The sequence below is a fragment of the Dasypus novemcinctus genome, chromosome X (assembly GCF_030445035.2).
Source record: "Dasypus novemcinctus isolate mDasNov1 chromosome X, mDasNov1.1.hap2, whole genome shotgun sequence".
Classification (NCBI taxonomy): domain Eukaryota; kingdom Metazoa; phylum Chordata; class Mammalia; order Cingulata; family Dasypodidae; genus Dasypus; species Dasypus novemcinctus.
The window spans coordinates 155,701,860-155,722,102 of record NC_080704.1 but is presented as its reverse complement, the minus strand read 5'-3'; the positions used below and the strand labels follow the sequence as shown (position 1 = coordinate 155,722,102).

The window sequence follows — 20,243 nt, the reverse complement described above, 5'->3', positions numbered from 1 at the left end:
CTGGGATCCAGGTGTTGTGGAAGTTCCCATTGTCTCCCTACATTGCCCTTCTTCCTCTGTGAGTATCCGTCTTATAGGGGCCCTTTCTACCACTTGCAGAGGATCCTTCCTCTCTCATCTACACATGTCATACCTGCCTTCTTCACTTGTCTCCTCCGTCTCTCATGTGTACAGGCCTGGCATCCTTCTCTGCCATGAAATGTGTTCTCAGCAGCCCCACTTCCCCCCTTTTAACCATGACTCTATTATAGAACTATTCTTGATGCATTTGGGCCTAAGGGTGATCTTTTGCTGTTTCAGTTACCTGAGAGCTTAGAGAATGTGGCTTGGTACTTCTCCTAGGAGGTGTGGGGGCATCAAGATCCTAATAAGAGGCCCCTCTCCAGGGACACGGCCCAGGAATTATTTTTCAGGGATGAAGCCTGAAGCCATTTCTGACCAGCGTCCTGTCCTTTAGACCCTCACCTCCCTAATATAAGCTCTACGTTTAGCCAAGAGGCCTTCACAGGGAGCACCCCTGATCTAAGGTTCCCTTGATCAGATCAGTTACACATTTGCCAAGTTGCATAGTCAGCACACATGTGTAGCCCTGGACTTGAGCCTGGGGCGCCTGAACCTATGATGCAGCGATGCTAAACCATAGTGGACTCCTCAGAGCAAAACAAATAGAATCCAGTGATGCCTGCCCCCCTATACACACACCATTCACAGCTGCTCTGTGTGCTCTAAGGTTTTTTTAATTTATTTATTCATTTTTTTAAAAATATTACATTAAAAAAATATGAGGTCCCCATTTGTGATCTAAGTTTTTGATCCTTGAAATTTCAACATGTTTGTTCATGTGAACTCTCTTACACTTCATATTCATCATTAATATCTCTATGCCCTTCCACAAAGACTAACCTTTCAAGTACACTGGCATCAACATTCTAGCTTATAAGCATTCACAGCCCTTAAAAGTTCAAGAAGGAGGGTCTTGTGCTCAGAGATTTTCAGCAAGCATTACTTACAATTTTGGAGATTAGGAACCAACATATATATCCAAAGTAGGGGGTTATCTAAGTAAATAAATATCATCAATGTGATGAACTATTATGCATAAATTTAAAATGATACTTATAAATAAAAATAAGACAAAAAGCTAATATTTGAGATCATGGTAGATGATCTGAAGATATTCTTGTATGATTTTTTAAAGTTTTCTATGTATATCATGACAAAAAGTTGAGAAAAGTCTTTAAAAACTAATATAAAACAAGACCATATACACATCATGATTACAATGATGTTGAGCAATACCAGAAGAAAGAATCACACTGTCCTTTGTTTTCCTACATCAGGTTTAGGTAAAGTGAGTAGGAACTATAAATACATTTACATTAATTATGCAAAGTGCTTATTACTGATTTATTGTTTTCCTTTATAGGAAACATCTCTAAGTTATCCATATCACTTTTCAGTGCTCTGGTGGTCAAAATTGAGCATACTTCTTTCAGTGAGTGTGAAATATGGAGAAAACCTTTCACATCGCAATTTCCTGAAGATGGATTTCTGTTTAAGTCCATGTTTGCTGGAGTGAGATTTCTTGTTGTTCTTCTTTTTTAGCATAGCACACTACTGAGAATTTTCATTTAAACAAGTTTTATTTTAGTAACATATATACAACCTACAATTTCCCCCACAACCACATTCAGTGGTGTTAATTACATTCGCAATGCTGTGCAACTATCACCATCATCCATTACTACAATTTTGCCCTCACCCCCAAAAGAAATTCTATATGAATTTAGCTATAACTCCCCAATTCCCTAGCCCACCCTAGTCCCTGGTAACCTTTGATTCTAGTTTCTGAATCTAAGAATTTACTTATGCTAAGTTTCATATCAGTGAAATCATGAAATGTTTGTCCCTTTGTGTATAGCTTATTTCATTCAACATGATGTCTTCAAGGTTCATCCATGTTGCCATAGGCATTAGAATCTTGTTCCTTTTCACAGCTGCATAATATTCCATTACACACATATACCACATTTGCTTATCCATTCATCTGTTGATGGACATTTGTATTGCTTCCTTTTTTTGGCAAGTGTGGCTAATGCTGCTCTGAGCACCAGTGTGCAAATATCTTTTTGAATCCCTGCCGTCAATTCTTTTGAGTATATACCCAGAACTGGGATTGCCAGGTCATAGTCTATACTGAACTTACTGAGGAATCACCAAACTGTTTTCTACATCACTACACCATTTTACGTTCTTACCAACAATAAATAAGTGTTCCTTTTACTCCACATTCTCTCCAATAGATGTAATTTTTTTTTGTTTTTTTAAATGGTAGCCATTTTAGTGGGTATAAAGTGGTATCTCATTTTGGTTTTGAATTGCATTTTCCTGATGGCTAATGATGTTCTGCATCTTTTTGTGTGCTTTTTTGGCCATTTGCCTATCTTCTTTGGAGAAATGCCTGTTCAAGCCTTTTGACCATTTTTTTTTTTAAAGATTTATTTATTTAATTCCCCCCCCTCCCCTGGTTGTCTGTTCTTGGTGTCTATTTGTTGCGTCTTGTTTCTTTGTCTGCTTTTGTTTCTTTGTCCGCTTCTGTTGTCGTCAGTGGCACAGGAAGTGTGGGCGGCGCCATTCCTGGGCAGGCTGCACTTTCTCTTCATGCTGGGCGGCTTTCCTCACGGGCGCACTCCTTGCGCGTGGGGCTCCCCCACGCGGGGGACACCCCTGCGTGGCACAGCACTCCTTGCGCGCATCAGCACTGCGCATGGCCAGCTCCACACGGGTCGAGGAGGCCCAGGGTTTAAACCGCGGACCTCCCATATGGTAGACGGACGCCCTAACCACTGGGCCAAAGTCCATTCCCTTGACCATTTTTTAATTAGGTTGTTTGCCTTTTTATTTTTGAGCTGTAGTACTTCTTTATAGATTCTGGAAATTAAACCATTATCAGATATGTGGTTTCCATATGTTCTCTCTCGTTCTGTAGGTTCTATTTTACTTTCTTGAAGTCCTTTGATGTAGAAAATTTTAAAATTTTCATGCAGTCTCATTTATCTCTTTCTTTCTTTTGCTGATCATGCTTTTGGTGTAAGGTCTGAGAAACCATTGCCTAACACAATATCCTGAAGATATTTCCCTACATTTTTTTTCTAGTTTTATAGTACCAGTTCTTATATTTAGGTCTTTGATTTTGAGTTAACTTTTCCATGTAGTATGAGATAAGGGGCCCTCTTCATTCTTTTGAGTATTGATATACAGTTCTCCCAGCACCAATTGTTGAAGAGACTATTCTTTCCCAATTGAGTGGACTTGGCACTTTTGTCAAAAATTCATTGACCATTGATGTGAGGATCTATTTCTGAATTCTCATTTCTATTCCATTGGTCTATACATCTTCCCTTGTGTCAGTACCATGGTTTTTTGGCCACTGTAGTTTTGGAATAAGTTTGAAGTCAGGAAATTTGAGTTCTCTAACTTAATTTTTTAAAATCTTACATTTGGTGAATTTTCCCCTAACCCATACTATTTTTTTTTTAATATATTTTTGTTACAGATATTGTGAACTCGCAAAACAATCATGCAGATGTGTAGATTTCCCATACAACTCCACACCATGTTAGAACATTTGTTACAGATTATAAGACAATATCATCAGACTATTACCACCAGTCATGGTCCATAGCATGTATTTGGCACACTTTTTCCACACACCTCCATTATCAACACAGTACAGCTTTGGAAGTGATGCAAGAATATCATAGTATTACTGTTAACCACAGTCTATAGGTCACACCAATTGTAGTTTTTCCATGCTTCTTCATATTTCCATCACCCCGCAATAATGATGTACATCTGCTCTAGCTCACAGAAGGACTCTCTTGCATTTGTACCCTTAACCACCATTCTCAGCTGCCTCTGGGTTCACTGGGTTATTCAGTCCCTAGATTATTCTTTAGCTTTCTTTCTATTGACATTTACTTCCCCAGACTACCTTCTTCAGCCACAATCCCATTTATAAACCAGTTGCTACTCACTATAATGTGTTACTATCTACTCTATTCATCTCCACATTTTTAGTCAAGTTAATTAAAACTTCTGCATACATTAAGCATCCATAGTTCTTCTCAACCCTCCTTTTATCTCCTAATAACCTATACTCTAGGTTTTAATTCCAAGTGTTTATTATTTGTATTTAGTTCATATTAATGAGATGATGCAATATTTGTCCTTTTGTGTCTGGCTTGCACCACTTAGTATAATGTCTTCAAGACTCATCCATGTTATCACATATTTCCCAACCTCATTTCTTCTTATGCATCATAGTATTCCATCGTATGTATATACCACATTTTGTTATCCATTCATTGGTGGATGGAGACTTGGGTTGTTTCCATCTTTTGGCAATTGTGAACAACACCACGATGAACATTGGTGTGCAGATGTTTGTTCGTGTCATAGTTTTTAGTTCTTCTGGATATATTCCTAGTAGAGGAATTGTTGGATCATGTGGCAGTTCTATATTTAGCTTCCTGAGGAACTGCCAAACTGTCTTCCACAGAGGCTGCACCATTTTACATTCGCACCAACAGTGAAGGAGTGTTCCTATTTTTCCACATCCTCTCCAGCACTTACTGTTGTCTGCTTTTTTAAATAATGGCCTTTCTATGTGGTGTTAGATGATATCTCATTGTTGTTTTAATTTGTATTTCCCTAATAGCTAGTGATATGGAACGTATTTTCTTGTGCTTTTTGGTCATTTGTATTTCCTCTTTGGAGAAATGTCTATTTAAATCTTTTGCCCATTTTTTAATTGGATTGCTCTTTTATTGGTGAGTTGTATGATCTCTTTATATAGAATGGAAAACAAACCCTTATCGGATAAGTGGTTTCCAAATATTTTCTTCCATTGACTGAGCTGCCTTTTCACCTTCTTGATGAAGTCCTTCGAATCACAGAAATGTTGAAGTTTGAGGTGGTCCCATTTATCCATATTTGCTTTCATTGCTCATGCTTTTGGTGCAAGGCTTAAGAATCCACCATCTACCACCAGGTATTGAAGATGTTTCCCTACATTTTCTTCTAGGAGTTTTATTGTACTTCCTTTTATATTTAGGTCTTTGATCCATTTTGGGTTAATTTTTGTATAAGGTGTGAGATAGGGGTCTTTTTTCTTTCTGTGGCCATGGATATACAGTTCTCCCAACCATTTGTTGAATAAACTGTTCTGCCCCAACTGGGAGGGCTTGACAGGCTTGTCAAAAATCACTTGCCCTTAGATGTGAGGGTCTGTTTCTGAACCATCAATTCACTTCCTTTGGTCTATGTGTCTCTCTTTATGCTAATACCATGCTCTTTTTACCACTGTAGCTAGGTCATATAATTTGAAGTCTGGAAGTGAGAGTCTTCCAACTTCACTTTTCCTTTTTAAGATGTTTCTGGCTATTCGGGGCCTCTTATCCTTCCAGATAAATTGTATAATTTGTGTTTTCCATTTGCTTAAATAATGCTGGTGGAATTTTTATTGGGATTGCCTTGAATCTGTATATCAATTTGGGTAGAATTGACATCTTAATGACATTTAGTCTTCCAATCTATGAGTATGGAATGTTCCTCCAATTATTTATGTCATTTTAAAATTTATTTTAGCAATGCATTATAGTTTTCTGAATACAAGTGCTTTGCATCCTTGGTTAAGTTTATTCCTAAATATTTGGTTCTTTTAGTCGCTATTGTAAATGGAATTTTTTTCCTTACTTCCTCCTCAGATTGTCATTATTAATGTATAGAAACACCACTGATTTTTGCATATTGATCTTGTATCCTGGCACTCTACTGAAATCATATATTAGTTCTAGCAATTTTGTTGTAGATTTTCCAGGACTTTCTAGATATATACTCGTATCATCTGCAAATAGTGAAAGTTTTAATTCTTCCTTTCCAATTTGGATGTCCTTTATTTCTTTTTCTTGCCTGACTGCTCTAGCTAGAACCTCTAGGACTATATTGAACAGCAGTGGTGACAGTGGGCATTCTTGTCTTGTCCCCAATCTCAACGGGAAAGCTTTTAGTCTTTCACCATTGAGTACAATGTTAGCTATGGGTTTTTCATATATGGCTTTTATCATGTTGAGAAAGATTCCTTCAATTACTATTTTGTGTAGTATTTTTATCAAGAAAGGATTCTGTATTTTGTCAAATGCCTTTTCTGAGTCAACTGATAATATCATGTGATTTTTCTTCTTTGATTTATTAATGTGGTATATTATGCTGATTGATTTTCTTGTGTTGAACCAGCCTTGCATGCCTGGTATAAAATCCACTTGATCATGATGGATAATTCTTTTAATGTGTTGTTGGATTCAATTACCAAGTATTTTATTGAGGATTTTTGCATCTGTATTCATTAGAGAAATGGGTCTGTAATTTTCTTTTTTCGTAATATCTTCATCTGGCTTTGGTATTAGGGTGATAGTGGCTTCATAGAATGAGTTTGGTAACTTTCCTTCTTGTTCAATTTTTTGGAAGAGCTTGAGTAAGATTGGTATTAAATCTTTGAAAGCTTGGTAGAACTCACCTGTGAAACTGTCTGGTTCTGGGATTTTCATTCTGGGGAGATGTTTGATGACTGTTTCAGTCTCTTTACTTGTGATAAGTTTGCTGAGGTCTTCTATTTCTTCTAGCGTCAGTGTAGGTTGTTTGTACATTCCTAGACATTTTTCCATTTCATCTACATTATCTAGTTTTTTAGAATAAAGTTGTTCATAGTATCTTCTTATGACCTCTCTTATTTCTTTGGGGTCAGTAGTAAGATTCCCTTTTTCATTTTTTATTTCATTTATTTGCATCTTCTCTCTTTTTTTCTTAATCAGTCTAGCTAAGGGTTTGTCAATTTTGTTAATCTCAATGAACCAACTTCTGTTTTTTAAAATTTTCTCTATTTTTTTTTGTTCTCAATTTCATTTATTTCTGCTCTGATCTTTGTTATTTCATTCCTTCTACTTGCTTTGGGATTCGTTTGCTGTTCTTTTTCTAGTTCCTCCAGCTGTGTAGTTAGGTCATTGATTTTAGCTCATTCTTTTTTAATGTTAGCATTGAGGGCTATAAATTTTCCTCTCAACACTGACTTCACATCATTCATAGGTTCTGATACATTGTATTGTCATTGTCATTTGTGTCAAGATATTTATTGATTTCTCTTGAAATTTCTTCTTTGACCCACTGACTATTTAAGAGTGTGTTGTTTAATTTCCATATATATGAGAATTTTCCCTTTATTTGCCGCTTGTTGATTTCCAACTTTATTCCATTATGATCAGAGAAAGTGCTTTGCATAATTTCTATTTTGTTGAATTTATTGAGACCTGCTTTTTACCCAACATATGGTCTATCCTGGAGAAAGATCCATGAAGCACTTGAAAATATATATCCTGCTGTTTTGGGGTGCATTGTTCTGAATATGTCTATTAGGTTTAGTTCATTTATCATATTATTCAAGCTCTCTGTTTCTTTATTACTCTTCTGCCCAGATGTTCTGTCCAATGCTGAGAGTGGTGTATTGAAGTCTCCAACTATTATTGTAGAGATATCTATTTCTCCCTTCAATTTTGCCAGTGTTTGCTTCATGTAACTTGGGACATCCTGGTTAGATGCATATATATTTATGATTGTTATTTCTTCCTGGTGAATTAATATGTAATGTCCTTCTTTGCCTCTAATAACAATTTTGATTTTAAAGTCTGTATCAGCTGATATAAGTATAGCTACGCCAGCTTTTTTTTTTTTTTTTTTTTGGTTACTGCATGTGTGGAATATCTTTTTCTAACCTTTAACTTTCAATTTATTGGAATCCTTGTGTCTAAGGTGAGTCTTCTGCAGACAACATATAGATGGCTTATATTTTCTTATCCATTCTGCCAGTCTGTGTCTTTTGATTGGGGAGTTTAATCCTTTACCATTCAATGTTATTAGTGTAAAGGCAGTTCTTATTTCATCCATTTTGATCTTTGCATTTTATCTGTCATTTTATTTTTGACACTTTTAGTTACTGTTACTGATACAGTTGTCATTTCTAGACTCTCTTCATGCCTCTCTGTCCTGTCTTTTCTTTTCAGGCTGTAACAGTCCCTTTAGTATTTCCTACAAATCTGGTCTTTTTGTTATAAACTCTCTCAGTTTCTGTTTATCTGTGAATATCCTAATCTCACCCTCATTTTTAAAAGATAATCTTGTTGGGTATAAAATTCTTGGCTGGCAGTTTCTCCTGCAGTATCTTAAATATATCATACCATTGCTTTCTTGCTTCCATGAGAAATCAGCACTTAATCTTATTGGGTATCACTTATATGTTATGCTTTGCTTTTCTCTTGCTGCTCTCAGAATTCTCTTTTTGCCTATGGCATTTGACATTCTGATTAATATGTATTTAGGAGATGGTCTATTTGGATTTATTTGGATGGGAGTACACTGTGCTTCTTGGACATGGATATCTATGTCCTTCAATAGGGTTGGGAAATTTTCCACCATTATTTCTTCAGATATGCCTACTTCCCCCTTTCCATGCTCTTCTCCTTCTGGGACACCCATGGCACATATGTCTGTATGTCTTTTGTGTCATTTAGTTCCCTGAGACTCTGTTCAATTTTTTCCATTCTTTTCTTTATCTGTTCTTTCGTTTGTTCGCTTTTGGAGGCCATATTTTTGACCTTGCCAATCCTTTCTGCTGCTTCCTCAAATCTGCTGTTATATGGCTCCAGTGTATTTTTTTTATTTTTTATTTATTTCTCTCCCCTTATCCCACTGCTCCTCCCAGTTGTCTGCTCTCTGTGTCCATTCGCTGTGTGTTCTTCTGTGACCACTTCTATTCTTACCAGCGGCATTGGTAATCTGTGTTTCTTTTTGTTGCGTCATCTTGTTGTGTCAGCTCTCTGTGTGTGCTGCACCATTCTTGGGCAGGCTGCACTTTCTTTCACACTGGGTGGCTCTCCTTACGGGGTGCACTCTTTGTGCGTGGGGCTTCCCTATGTGGGGGACACTCCTGCATGGCACAGCACTCCTTGCATGCATCAGTGCTGCGCATGGGCCAGCTCCACACAGGTCAAGGAGGCCCATGTGGTAGGCAGATGCCCTATCCATTGGGCCAAGACTGCTTCCCTGCCTCCAGTGTATTTTTAATTTCATTTATTGCATCTTTCATTCCCATAAGCTCTGCTATTTTTCTATGTATGCTTTCAAATTCTTCTTTGTGCTCATCCAGTGTATTCTTAATATCCTTAATCTCTTTAGCCATCTCATTGAATTTATTACAGAGATTTGTTTGAACATCTAAGATTAGTTGTCTCAACTTCTTTATGTCATCTGCAGGCTTATTTTGTTCCTTTAATTGGGACATCTCTTCATGCTTCTTGGTAAGGATTGTAATTTTTGTTGGTGTTTCCGCATCTGGCTTTCTAGATATATTTATTCTGGGTGCAGTTTTTCTCTTTAGTTTAGGGATTTCTTATCTTTTCTTCCTTGCTGGTAGTGTAGTTGGAGCCAAGGATGTAGTTGGTGCTATAAGCTATGGAGGCTGAAGCTGCCCACGTTGCCCCAGGAAGTGATAAAGCTTCTCCAACCTTTCTTCTCTGTCAAGGGTATGGACAGAGCTGCAACTGTGCATAATAATCCAAGTTGGGCACAACAAAACTGTCTATTTTCACCTGGAAACACTGATGAGGCTTCACACCCCTTCCTCCCCTACCTTAGGCAGGAATGGAGCTATACTTTTGGTCAGCAGTCTATGCTATGTGGGTCCAAAATGACCACAGTTGCTCAGGTAAACTGATGTAGCACCAGACCCTCTCCCTGCTGGGGGTGGGAATGGATCCTCTGGAGTGCCCAACAATGTAATCTCTGTGAGCCAAATACACCTGCAGTTGCCCTGAGAGGCTGAGGAAGTACTGTCCCTTCTGTCCTTTAGGGGGTGGGAACAGAACCACAAATGCTCAAAAGTTCAGTCCTTTAGGCTGAAAGTACCCACTGTTGCCTGGAGAGGTTGAGGAAGTACCAGCTCCCTCCTATCCTATTGGGTGGTGGGGGTGGTTCTATAGGCACTCAACAGTTCGGTCCCTTTAGGCTGAGAATACCTGCCATTGCCTGGAGAGGCTGAGGAAATACCAGCCCTCTTCTATCCTCTTAAGGCATGGGATTGGATCCACAGGCACCCGACAGTTCAGTCCATGTTGGCTGAAACTACCTACCATGGTCCAGAGATGGTATGGAGACACCAGACCCCTCCTATCCTATTGGGGTTGGGGGTGGATTCATAGGCATCCAATAGTCCAGTCCATGCACGCCAAAGTTCTGCCATTGCCCAAAAAGGCTGTGGAAAGACAAGCCCCCTTCTTCCCTATTGGGGGGTGGCGGTGGGTCCACAAGTACCCACCAGTCCAGGCTGTGTGGGCCAAAAGCACCTGCCGTTACCCAGAGAGGCTGGGCAAACACAGTCCATCTTTTGTCCTATTGGGGATGGAGGTGGATCCACAGGTGCCCAACAAGTCAGGCTTGTGCAGCCCAAAACCGCCTGAAGTTGCCCTGAGAGGTTGAGGCAACACCAGTCCCCTCCTATTCTGTGGGGGGACAGAGGTGGAGATGGGCTCCTAGGCACTCAACAAACCTGTTTGTGTGGGCTGAAATCTCCTGCCATTGCCCAGAGAGGCCAAGGATACCCAGCTCCTCTCCTATTGTCTTGGAGTGTGGGGATGCAGTCCCAGGTATCCGACTATTCAGCCTGTGCCAGTGGAGAGCACTTGCAGTTGCCTGGAGAGCATGGTGCAGGTCCCGCCAGCTACCTCCCTGCTGGAGGTGGGGCTGGAGCCTACACTAGGGCTGCAGTCCGAACTTGGTGGAAAGAAGCCCGTCCTTAACTTCACTGGATTTTAGTCAGCCCGACTCCCCCTCATGCCAGGGGTCAGAGTCAAAATGGCAGCTACCAGGACTCTTTCCCACTTGGACAGGCATAGACCCTAGCTGGCTCTAGGATAATACTTTAGCCAGCCGAGTCCACCAATCAGTAGCTGAGGTCAATGGACATCTGTCTCTTCCTCCACTGTTTATGGGAAATGGAGCTTCCAACTCCAGCCACAGAATAGCTCCTCCTAGAGTAGGATGGACACCAGCCTCTGTGGCGTGACTTGCAGCTTCCCAGAGAGGTGGTGCAGGTCCCCCCAGCTTCCTCCCTGCCGGAGGTGGGACTGGGGTTTAGGCTAGACGTGCAATCCAACCTGGGTGGAAAGAAGCTGGTCCTTACAAACACTGTGATTTTCAGTCATCGGCACTTCCCCTTGTGCCTGAGGTGAAGTAAAAATGGCAGCCACCGGCTTCCCTCTGACCTGGACAGGCTCAAGGTTTAGTTGTTCCTAGGATTCTACTTCAGCCGGCTAAATCCACTAATCAGTAGCTGAAGTCGGTGCCACATCGTGTCTTCCTCCCGTTTTTATTAGGGGAAATGGAATTTCCAATGACCTCCGCGGTGTGGAGGGCTCTACTCATGATTCCTCTGTGCAGATGGGCCGTCTCCTCCTTCCACACTGTCAAGGATGTTGCAGGACACTCCTCTGGTCTCCTGGGTCCTCCAGATAGGTGCTTTAGATAGCTCTGGGTGACCACCAACTGCCCTTTCCATGAGCTGACTCCAGGAGCTCCTTGCTCTGCTGCCATCTTGACTCCACCCCCACCCTCTAACTTAATTTTACTTTTTCAAGTTGGTTTTGGCTACTCAGGGACCCTTCCAAACAAATTTTATGTTTGGCTTTTCCATTTCTGTAAAGAAGACTGTTCAAGTTTTGATTGAGATTTTGTTGAATCTGTAAATAATTTTGGGTAGAATTGATATCTTGACAATATTTTAGTCTTCCAATTCATGAGCATAGACTGTCCTTCCATTTATTTAAGTCTTCTTTGATTTCTTTCACTGCTGTTTTGTAAGTTTCTGTGGATAAGTCCTTTTGCATCCTTGTTTAAATTCATCCCTAGATATTTGATTCTTTTCATTGCAATTGTAAATGGTATTTTATTTTCTTAATTTCCTCCTCAGATTGTTCATTACTAGTGTATAGAAGCACTATCAATATTTGCGTGTTGATCTTGTTGCCCACCCCTTTGCTGAATTTGTTTATTAGCTCTAGTAGTTTTGTTGTCACATTTTCACGACTTTCTGTATATAGGATTATGCCTTCTGCAAATGGTGAAAATTTTACTTCTTCCTTTCCAATGTGGATGTCTTTTATTTCTTCTTCTTCTTGCCTAATTGCCTGGCTAGAACATCCAGTACAATATTGAATAACAGTGGGGACTGCCAGTGGAGTAAAATGGGCATCCTTTTCTTGCTCAAGATCTTAGAGGGAAAGCTGTCAGTCTTTTACCATTGAGCATGATGTTATTAGTGATTTTTCATATCTGTCCTTTACCCTGTTGAGGATGTTTCTTTCTATTCCTATTTTTTAAGTGTTTTTTTTTTAATCAAGAAGGGATGCTGGATTTTATCAAGTGCCTTTTCCTCATCAATTGAGAAGATCATGCAGTTTTCTCCCTTCATCCTGTTAATATGGTATATTACATTAATTCATTTTCTTATGTTGAATCACCCTTGCGTATATGGGATTAATCCTACTTGAACATGGTACATAATCTTTTAATGTGTCATTGGATTCAGTTTGTTAGTATTTTGCTGAGGATTTTTGTATCTATATTCATAAAAGACATTGGTCTGCAATTTTCTTTTTTTGTAGTATCTTTATCTGGCTTTAGTATTAGGGTGATGTTTGCTTCATATAATGAGTTTAAGCGGTAGGGTTCTCTTCAATTTTTTGGAGGAGTTTAAGCAAGGTTTGTGTCCAGACTTTTCATTTTTATCATCATGTATGCTCTGAACCCTAAGTGATTTCTCAGTTCTCTATAATTTTTTATTCAGAATATTTATACATTTATTTATAATGAAATTATGGTCTCAATATTTACAACATTTAGGAAACCAGATAAGTTTATACAAACCCAGCCTGAAAAGTATTCAAATGTGCAAAAATGATGGTTCAGTATCTCAGACTACTCCTGGTTCAGCAGACTAGCTCCTTCACTTTCACACATTAATATTTGATACTAAGAAGTTCTTTGGGCAAAACCTGTAATGCCAAGAAAAATGACAGGTTTTAATTTCAGTCACTATGTCTACCATCCTGTTGTGAGCACTCAGATCTCCCTATTTTAGCTGTGTCCAGTTCTGAGTTTCTTTTCCGTGATGAATTCTGACAAACTTTTGATCAAGTAGTTTTCTCTGACCCAGTTGAAGACAAGGAACTTAGTAGGGTAATAAAAAGAGCAATGACTATCTGAAATAAGTGTGCCTGAAAGTGCCAGCTTTGAATCCCAATAAAAAGACACAATGAAAATATAACTTCATTTTCCTACCCAGCATCCAGGTATATCCAAGAGTTTGAAATTAATGAAACTGCATTTTCCAAAGCAACAGTTTGAAATTAATAAAACTGCATTTTCCAAAGCAAAAAATGAAATACTGATGGAATCTCTTAGAATCAAGTACTGAAAGGAAAGGATGGTTTTAAAACCACATCCCCACTAATAAATAGTAAGGCTTTGTTTGTAACCAGTTGTTACCAAAATTGACTAAACAGTAGTGAAATACAAACACAACTTCATGTCAGAGTAGGGACTCTATGTCTGGAAAAGCCTTGATCAGGTCAAATGTATATGAGGTTGATTTTGACCCTGCTGAGACGCTCCGTTGAACAAGCACATTTTGTCCACTGCTAAAAAGCTTCCAAGATAAAATTATAATTCCAAGCAAATTTTAGCAAATGCAATGCCACTGCAGAAATAAGGATGTTGTTAAAAGAATGAAATCCCCTTAGGAAGGGGATACTGCATCTCTCACTTCTGCAAAGGTCTAACATGGTTCCTAGTACAGGTCCCCACAGTCTTGTAAATCAATTGCATGCATTATTGCTAAAGAAGAGTTACCGAGGGTCACAACTGCTCCACTGTTTACCTCAGGGCCATCCAGAATGGCATCTATTGTTTAGCTCATGGCTGTGATATCCCAAACTCTAGCCCTGTGAGAAACTAGCATTTTTATGACCTCCGTGTTCTTCCTCTTCATCAGATGAATCTGCAGTATAAGCTACTAAGCCAAATCCCTTCTCTGTGGTTTTCATCTGTTTTGGCTGGATAGTCATGGCTTCCTGTTAAGGTCCCAGATCCATTCCTTTCATCAGACTTTGTTTTTATTCCAGTTACTGGAAAAGATGGTGGAGGCATTAGCTGCCTGTCCCTCTCTCGCTCTTTGCCTGAGGAACTTGCTGGCTTCATTCCTGCACCTTCAATCTCACTCTGATTGGAGAAGCCTGTACCTCAATTAGTCATATGAATGAGTCCATGCTGGTATCCAAGAAGTCCAGAAGCTCATTCATCTGGTAGCTCCTCTGTGAATCACCTCTTCTGTTGAGGTGGGTTGAGCTTGAGTTGGGAGTTGGGGCTGTCATGGGGACTGGGGACCAGCAGGCAAGGCAGTTTTAACAGAAGACCACTCATCTGACTCTGCCCAGTGCTAGCCAGAGGCTGCACTTGTGTTGTCAGATATTGGGTTGGCACAGGTGGGACTCCAGTAGGTAATGCTGGCAAGATTCCTGGTGCCAATGGAAGAACTGGTGGCACTATACTTGGTATCCATAGGGAGGTTGAACTGGCTGCTGAGGAGGGAGAACAACAGGGTAACCAGACTGATAGCCATTGGATTGATAATATAGTGGTTGAGCAGGGAAACTACTTATAGCAGAGGGTTGTGTATACCCTGGCAAAAGTACAGCAGTATTAATCTGATCCACAAATCTAGAGTATTCAGCATAAACTGTGTGCAAGAGATTCTCACGGAGCTTCTTGGCAGCAGCCAGGCCTTCTGGTTTGGGATGACTGATGTAAATATTCATAGGTTCAAAACCTTCTTGGCTAGGTGCTTGCTCTATGCAACCTGAACCTTTGCCCTGTAGGAAGACTTTGGCATCTGTTTCAATCTGAATGTGCTACAAATAGGAGCAGCCTGGACCTTCTACCTTCTCCTTGGCATTAAAAGTGGGCACAGCATGTTCTAGAACTACAAATAATTTTTATACTAGTCTATCTTTATTTATAAAAAAGAATATACAACTAAAGGTAATTTTATTTTTAAAATCAAACTTCATTTAGTGATAATGTACATTTTATAATAAAATTGTAGTAAAATACTGACATTTGGTAGTTTAAGCGAAGTATCATTCATGTAAAATCATGTTATAGTATGTACAATTTAATTAGAAAATTTATATTTCACAAAAGTAGATATATTTTGTCAATAGCTCATGAGAACATCATCATAAATTTACTTATGCAAAACAAAATTCACAGTTACGCTTGACATTTGTTAATAAGGTACACTTGAAATGATTGATTCAGATTACCAATGAAATGCTGTTTTATTGTATAACCAAAATCTATTGACTTTATAATATGTCTAGATCAATTATTTTACCAATAATTTAATGACAGAGATCTAGTTGAAAACCCAACTAACAAAGTCTTATCAGGATAATTAAAAGTACTAGCAGCTTTGATTTTCATTTTCATGAATACATACAAGTTTGTATTTTACAATTAAAATTTGTAAATGCCCTGAAGTATTCTTTTCAAGACCCAGAAATGATTTATCTTGAACATTATACATCCCTGACTGAAAAGGAAGCTTCTAGCTAACAGCTGGAGAAAGTTGTGTGATGGGTGCTTGTTGGGTGATAAACAGTGACAGTTGCACCGTTAAAATTTGAACTTGTCCTTGTGGCAGCCTTCATCACCTCATTGATGATAATGTCTTTGATTCAGTTTACAGCTCTGTCCACTAATTCCTGGGTCTGGACTTGAACATGAAGATATACTGGATGATCCCCTGGTCCCACTTTGGCCTTCTGCTCAATTGTCATGTACCTCCCTTAAGTTGACACAGCTGCCCCACTAAGTCTGCTGATCTCATCATGAGTCTGTCCTCAAGTCAGCAAGTTCCTACATGTGACAGGCACATCATTGATTTCTACTTCAGCTACCACCAGGTCTGTCATCCTTGCTTTTATTGCTAGTCAGGCCTTTGCCAGGATTCTGAAGCTAGCTTCTCCACCGAATGTTGAGTTGGTTTCAGCTTTTCCTTAGCCATGAGCTTGGCACTGATTTTGGCAGCCACAGCACTAGCAGCACCCAAGGCTCCTGAGGGAGCAGCTGTGGAGCACCCAGGGCTTCCCTCACTGGTAGTGACCTCCCCACCTGGAGCCACTGATGGGAGGAAGAGAAGGGGCTGGAGCTAGTTGGACCCATTTGCTGTGGTGCCTCCTGGCTCCAGGATGCATCTTGCTCCTCACTGACATGGCGACCAGCTCTGCTCAACCACCCACCAACTACCCTTCTGCCACCTTCCCGTCACTTCCGCCCCCCTCTATCATTTTATGTTTTTCTCCTTCTGGAGTTACCGAATCACACCTAGTAGCTTTTTATGTTTATACATAAGCTCCAAGGCTCTTTTAGAATATTGAACTTATTCTTCAAGGAGTTGTACACTCCAACCTGTTCTTTGTATTGTTGCTTTAACTACAAAAGTCTAACTTCTCAGTGAAAAAAATCAAAATTCTATGAAAGTTTCAAGAGAAAAAAAGCCATAGCCTCCTTTCCTTGATTTCTTTCTCCAGAGACAAGCACTGAGAACTCCTGAGCATGTATCCCATGTCATTGTTGTCAGACTCTAAGAATTACATATCCATGTGTCGAGGAAAGGGAACAAGATTATCTTTGTTTTCTGTGCCTGACAGAAGAAAATGCTGATACAGAAATCTATTTCTTTCAATGTGAACAGAGTCTCATATTCCCAATCAGGAGGCCCTAATCACTCAGGTGGAACAAGGACAGAAGCCGCAGGATCCCAGTGTCCCAGAGTTGCAAGGAGTGCCTGAGCCCCAGAAGCCCAGTTTCAGGTAAGGAATAAAGAAGAGAGGCCTTTCCAGCAAGACTCCCCCAATGAGACATTTGGGGGTTTGGGTGTGAGGCCCCTCTAGTTAGGGCTATTCTACTACTGCTGCCAGCAAGATACATTGCTTTTTTTAAAAAAACATTTATTTTTATTTATCCCTCCCCCCCGTTGTCTGTTCTCTGTGCCCATTTTGCTGTGTATTCTTCTTTGTCCGCTTCTGTTGTTGTCAGCGGCATGGGAATCTGTGTCTCTTTTTTGTTGCATCATCTTGCTGCATCAATTCTCTGTGTGTGCAGTGCCATTCCTGGGCAGGCTGCACTTTCTTTCGCGCTGGGCAGCTCTCCTTATGTGGCGCACTCCTTGTGTGTGGGGCTCCCCTACGCGGGGGACACCTCTGCGTGGCAGGGCACTCCTTGCGCGCATCAGCACTGTGCATGGGCCAGCTCCACACTGGTCAAGGAGGCCCGGGGATTGAACCACGGACCTCCCATGTGGTAGGCAGACACCCTAACCACTGGGCCAAGTCTGCTTCCCAAGATACATTGCTTTTTATATTTCTCCCTGTCCAGTCTCCATCCTCACTTGGGTGAGGCAACTAAGGCTCTCAGGGTGCAAAATTTGAGGAGGCAGACACTCTCAGGCATGCTTGCTTAATCTAGCACTGGCCCTGCTCCATCCCACTTATTCCTGAAAGGCCAAAGCTAGAGGCTCAATTGGAGAGGTAAGTAGAGGCCCCAGAGGGGAATTTTAAGACTATTCTGAGCTCTAATTCTTGGTGTGATGGCTCCTAATTGGAAATTAGGCAGAACCAGACCGCTTTGGGGCATCTAACTTATAGTCATTAGCAGAAGCTTAGAAATTACTTTTATTCAGTATATAAATAATGTAATGGTTTGTATTCTCTCACTCTACCAGAGGAAGAGAGATTGGAGAATAGGGAGAAAGCTCCTTGATCTCTTCTCACTAAGAACAACCATCCTCAAGAGCTACTCTGGCCATGCAGTAGGGGAGGGTCCTGGGAGTCCTGGTCAGGGAAGATCTCTTGACAGGTCAGAAGGGTATTGGTAACCTCTCATAGAGGATCAAATGGAACAGTCCTTAGTGAGGGCCACAAGTTGCAGAGAACTGGGGAGGCCAAAGGAACTGAGCCAAAAAACTACATTTATATCCATTGTATGGCAAATATTTCTCTAACAACTTGAACTTAATAAGCAAATTGACTTAATTTAACTAATAAATTCAATCTAATCAGGTACCAGAGAACACAAGAAACAGAAAGACTGTGTATGTATGAAGAGCAATGAATAACAGCACCTCCTTTCTTACAAATCATTGACCCCACAAGGCAGAGAAAATAACTCTTTGAATCTTTGGTGAAACCCACATTTTCTAGGGCACCGGGAAAGGAGGCCCATAAATGCCTCAAACTGGAAAAAGCTTCAGTCAAAATATCTATCAACTAATTCACCATCAGCTTACCCACACAGACGAGAAGCTATATCAATGCAAATTATGTGGGAAAAGCTTCTTTTGCAATTGAAACCTCCACAGACACCAGAAAAAACACATGCAGGTGAAAAATCCCTTCAAATGCCCCATGTGTGGGCAGATCTTTGATCATAGTTAAAACCTCCTCAGGCAACAGAGAATTTACACAGGAGAGAGACATTACAAGTATCCCAAATGTGAGAAATGTCTCTATTATAGTTCCTACTTGTCATACATGAAGGAACTCATGAGCAAGAAAGATTTTGTCCCTTTTCTTACTGTGGAGAAGCACTCCTTTCTCACAATCATGGACTCCAGAAGGCAGAAAAAACCCACCTCTTTGAATGCTTGACTTGTGGGAAAAACTTCCAGTAGGGTATGTACCTCACCAGATAACAGAGAACCCAAAGGACAGAAACCATATAAATTGTGGGGAAAATTTCTCTCACAAATCCAACTTAAGCACCAGAGATTTCAAACAGGAAAAATCCTATAGTTGTCATGAGTGTGAAGGCAGGTTTTCTCACAGCTCCAAATCTAATTTGTCACCTGAGAACTCATTCAGGCAAAAGACCCTATTAAGGTTGTGAATGAAAACTTTTCTTAGCATTTACACCTTATAAAGTGACATATTTAGAGGGTAATGCTTTTAAGAACTGGTCTTTTGTGCCCCAATTGGCCAAAATGTCTTTACATGTTTTAAGAAAATTAGTAATTTTAAAAGGGCGTTATCATGAAGGAGGCAAAGGGGCAGTAAAGGATTAGCATGAAACAAAGAAGCAATTTTAAATTTTATTCAGCCTGAATCCAATGGGTATAATTCTCTAATAAATCCTGATTGTCCCAAGGTTTACCCACCCTCTCTATATGTATCCAAGCTGGATTTAGATGCCTTACTGAGTCCCACGTCTACCCCAGCAACTGTGGGAATGTGTATGTTCTTTGTCATTGCTTCCTTACTTGGGCCATTCAGCAAGAGTATTTGGACTTCTCAGGCCCTTGATATCAAAGAAGAGAGACCAAGTATACTAGCAAAAAAGAACAGCTGGAAATTGACAGAAGACCAGTTGTAAGGTGCAACTCTCCTGAAGGCCCTGGTTAGGAAGCCACCAAAGCATACATCAGTAGCCTTACAGGAATGCCTCTTGGCAGGCCAAGCATGTAAATATCACCTCAGACAGAAAGGAACAAGAAACCCAAGAAATAAAGCAATATAACTCTTCAGATCATCCAAGAATTGGCAGAAAAGGCAGTGGTATAAATTAGCGTACCATTTATAGAGATCTAGATTTTCCCCTACCTCTGTCAGGAAAAGTTAAATAGAGCTACTGAATGTTGTCCATGGGTAAAGGGTTCCCTGGGAAATTTTGAAAACTTGGATTCAAGGGAAAGCAGGGATTATGACATTCCATATGGGTATGTTTGGGTGTTAATAAATACCTTTAAAAACATGAAAGTGTGTGAATTTTCACTGGGCCCCAGTTGAGGATTGAATCATGTACCCCCAAAAAGGCATGTACAGGTTCCAACCCCTGGTCCTGTAAGTGTGAACTCACCAGTAAATCAGACTGTTGAAGATGTTATTAGTTTAGATGTGCCTAACTGAATGAATGAGGGAGCTAAACCAATATGATTGAAGTCATTATAAGCAAAGAAAATTTTGCATTATAAGCAAAGGAAGAGGAAGTCAAAGGGAGCAATCAGAAGCTGGAAGTTAATGGGA

General features: G+C 40.0%; 1 pseudogene; it reads right to left on the bottom strand.

Annotated features, from left to right (window-relative positions):
- Positions 1-14,037: 14,037 nt before the first annotated feature.
- LOC101436767 (KH homology domain-containing protein 4 pseudogene) lies at positions 14,038-16,436 on the bottom strand (annotated as a pseudogene).
- Between the last annotated feature and the right edge of the window lie 3,807 nt (positions 16,437-20,243).